Source organism: Ovis canadensis, chromosome 11 (assembly GCF_042477335.2).
Source record: "Ovis canadensis isolate MfBH-ARS-UI-01 breed Bighorn chromosome 11, ARS-UI_OviCan_v2, whole genome shotgun sequence".
Lineage (NCBI taxonomy): Eukaryota > Metazoa > Chordata > Mammalia > Artiodactyla > Bovidae > Ovis > Ovis canadensis.
Genome location: NC_091255.1, coordinates 57,321,621 through 57,325,528, shown reverse-complemented (window position 1 = coordinate 57,325,528; position 3,908 = coordinate 57,321,621). Strand labels below are relative to the sequence as shown.

Sequence of the window (3,908 nt, the reverse complement as noted above, 5' to 3'; positions counted from 1 at the left end):
CTGCCCATGATGAAATGCCTTTTTAAAAGAGAAAAAGAGATGATGCCATCTATCCAGCTAGCATTTGGTGTTTCCTAAGGCTTTTTTCTTTTAAAGATAAATATAAACTAGGCAAGAGTAAACGCTCCTCTTTTCGGTCACATCTTAGTTTTCTCTTGCAAGGTCTCAATTGTGCTACAGCGGAGAACGCATTTCCGATTTTTAAATACAACAGCCCTGGAGATCGCAGCAGAGAAAGCGAAATCACGACATTTCAAAATCTACTTTTGTGCCCATCATTGCTTTTCTCTCCACCAAAACTAATCTCCGTGCGACCCAGATGGGACTCGAACCCACAATCCCCAGCTCCGGAGGCTGATGCCTTATCCATTAGGCCACTGGGTCACCACAGGATCCGGGTTCTCACACCGTCCTCTTACGCGATGCCATCATCGTGCCCCGCCCCCGCGCTCTGTGGCCTCACGTCAGGCTGCGTGCGATTTGGGAATCGCCCCCAGTGGCTGCAGCACGCGCCTGCGCCTTCGGCCTGGCCCGCCGCCCTAGCCCCTAGGCGCATGCGCGTGAGCTGCCTCGGCGCCCTCGCGCTGTTCTGGTACTGCTTGGCAGGCACGCAGGCGGGTCTGGGTATCTGTGGGAGGGGCGTGCTTTTCATTAGGTTCTTTCGGGAGGTTCTTTTCGGGAAAGTTCTCAGTCTTGACTGCATACTAGACGCTCTTGCGGGGAACTCTAAACAAAATTCCAATGCCTGGCCTCCCCCACCCCCGTTCTAATTCTGTTTACCGGGGCAGGCCCAGGCCTCTGCATTTTGGCATGTCTGCCGCCTTCCTCTAGCGTGAGGTCCCCACAGCCTTCCCGTCCCTAACAGTCTCCCCCTTCTCCTTTGCTGCTTTTATTCTATATACGTTAATTGGATAACTTTTTATGTGCTGGGAACTGTTGGGGGTTTCCAGGGTGAACAGGCTTTTCTGTAAATCTGCCCCGCTCCCCTACCCACCTACATCCGTATTTCTCCCCATCTCTTCTTTCCCTCCGGATTAAAGGGAAAATAAACATAACAAGGTCCTACATACAAAATAATACGAATTTTGTTTTTACCTTAAAACTAGATCTTGGATAAAGATTTAGAGGTTTTCTGGTTCCATGCATAATACCTTTTTGCTTGTTGCACGTAAATGTGCTGATTTTTTAATTTTTTAAAATACTTCTTTTTCTTTTTAGACACATAATAACCTGTTCACTGTAAAATTGTATAAATAGGAGTAAGCCAAGGAAAGAAAATGGAAACTGACTATAATTCTAGTGTTCAGTTCTGTCGCTCAGTGGTGTCCGACTCTTTGCGACCCCATGAATCGCAGCATGCCAGGCCTCCCTGTCCATCACCAACTCCCGGAGTTCACTCAGACTCACGTCCATCGAGTCCGTGATGCCATCCAGCCATCTCATCTTCAGTCGTCCCCTTCTCCTCCTGCCCCCAATCCCTCCCAGCATCAGAGTCTTTTCCAATGAATCAACTTCGCATGAGGTGGCCAAAGTACTGGAGCTTCAGCTTCATTCCTTCCAAAGAAATCCCAGGGCTGATCTCCTTCAGAATGGACTGGTTGGATCTCCTTGCAGTCCAAGGGACTCTCAGGAGTCTTCTCCAACACCACAGTTCAAATGCATCAATTCTTCAGGCGCTCAGCCTTCTTCACAGTCCAACTCTCACATCCACACATGACCACAGGAAAAACCATAGCCTTGACTAGATGGACCTTAGTTGGTAAAGTAATGTCTCTGCTTTTGAATATGCTATCTAGTGTTCAGAGTCAACCACTATTAACATTTTGGTGTGTTTCTTTCAAATTTTATGTGTCTGTGTGTCATGTCAGTTTTACTACCTGGGGATCCTGAGTCCTCCAGGAAATACTTTTCATGGACACTAGGACATTATCAGTGAATAATAGCTAATCACACAGCAACGATGGTGCAGACGTGATGGTAAGTAAAACTGCCACATTATTGAGTCCAGGCAGTCAGACTAAGCTAGTAATAATCGTTACGCTTCACCTTTGTGCAGTGGAGGTGGGGGGGTCGGTTGTTGGCCAGCTTCACTTAAGAACATCTTTGACAATCAGTTCATTTCAGTTGCTCAATCATGTCCGACTCTTTGTGACCCCATGGACTGCAAAATGCCAAGCCTCCCTGTCCATCACTCAGACTCATGTCCATTGAGTCGGTGATGCCATCCAACCTTCTCATCCTCTGTTGTCCCCTTCTCCTGCCTTCAATCTGTCCCAGCATGAGAGTCTTTTCTAATGAGTCAGTTCTTCGCATCAGGTGGCCAAAGTATTGGGAGTTTCAGCTTCAACAATCAGTCCTTCCAGTGAATATTCAGGACTGATTTCCTTTAGGATGGACTGGTTGGATCTCCTTGCAGTCCAAGGGACTCTCAAGAGTCTTCTCCAACACCACAGTTTAAACCCATCGATTCTTCTGCGCTCAGCTTTCTTTATAGTCCACAACTCTCACACCCATACATGACCACTGAAAAAACATAGCTTTGACTAGACAGACCTTTTGTTGGCAAAGTGATGTCTCTGCTTTTTAATATGTTATCTAGGTTGGTCATAACTTTTCTTCCAAGGAGCAAGCATCTTTTAATTTCATGGCTGCAGTCACCATCTGTGGTGATTTGAAGCCCGAGAAAATAAAGTCTGTCATTGTTTCTACTGTTTCCCCATCTATCTGCCATGAAATGATCTTAGTTTTCTGAATGTTGAGCTTTAAGACAACTTTTTCACTCTCCTCTTTCACTTTCATCAAGAGACTCTTTAGTTCTTCTTCGCTTTCTGCCATAAGAGTGGTGTCATTTGCATATCTGAGGTTATTGATATTTCTCCCAGCAGTCTTGATTCCAACTTGTGCTTCATCCAGCCCAGTGTTTCTCATGATGTACTCTGCATATAAGTTAAATAAGCAAGGTGACAATATACAGCCTTGATGTACTCCTTTCCCTATTTTGTACCAGTCTGTTGTTCCATATCCAGTTCTAACTGTTGCTTCCTGACCTGCATACAGATTTCTCAAGAGGCAGGTCAGGTGGTCTGGTATTGCCATCTCTTTAAGAATTTTCCACAATTTGTGGTGATCCACACAATCAAAGGCTTTGGCATAGTCAGTAAAACAAGTAGGTGTTTTTCTGGAGCTGTCTTGCTTTTGTGATGATCCAACAGATGTTGGCAATTTATTTTATTTTTGTTTTTAAGGATTAGAATTTTTTCAGTATTTTAATGAGAACACTTTCTCACCATCTTTAAATAGAAATGACTCCCACTTTTTACTCTGAAGCTGCTGGGCTGTCAGCATTTCTTCGCTTCCTGGTCCGTGGGGTTCAGAAGCCACTGTACAACCAGCTCACCAGTGCTCTTCAGGCACGTGTTGGACATGTCCTCCTCTGTTGGGAGACCCTGGGGCAGCTTCAGGGGCTTGATTCTTATCAAATGTTTAACCACTTTCAGCTTTGCATTCACTGAAGGGATATTCTTGTGAACTTGAGGAGTGTGTGCTTTTTGTAACCCAAGCATCTTTATTATATCTTTCTCCCAATATGGACGTCTTTTTGCACTTTTTATTCTGGTAACAATATGCAGTTTATGAGGCTGCTGTGTATCCCCACCGTATTTTTCATGATCTTCAGGTGAAGGCCAAAAAACTTCATCTGGAATTCTTGACCTCGTAAATTTGTGACGAATCCAGTCTGTACAAACAAGAGGTTCCACACCTTTTGTTGCCGTTTGTAGTCTCCCTGGGGGCCTCCGAACTATTGAGCGCAAAATCCCTGCCATGGATGTGATGGCTGTTCTCCTTAGAGGCAGCAGTTGCTACAAGTCTCTCAGCCTTAAGTTAACCACTGAGGAGAACAGGAGCCG

At 45.3% G+C, this 3,908-nt stretch overlaps 1 non-coding gene and 1 pseudogene across 1 annotated transcript; both read right to left on the bottom strand.

The window, feature by feature from the left end:
- Positions 1 to 311: 311 nt before the first annotated feature.
- TRNAR-CCG (transfer RNA arginine (anticodon CCG)) lies at positions 312 to 384 on the bottom strand. Its single transcript has one exon. It is a non-coding gene; the product is annotated as a tRNA-Arg (tRNA).
- A 2,848-nt stretch (positions 385 to 3,232) lies between these two features.
- On the bottom strand, positions 3,233 to 3,908 carry LOC138414759 (large ribosomal subunit protein uL30m pseudogene; annotated as a pseudogene).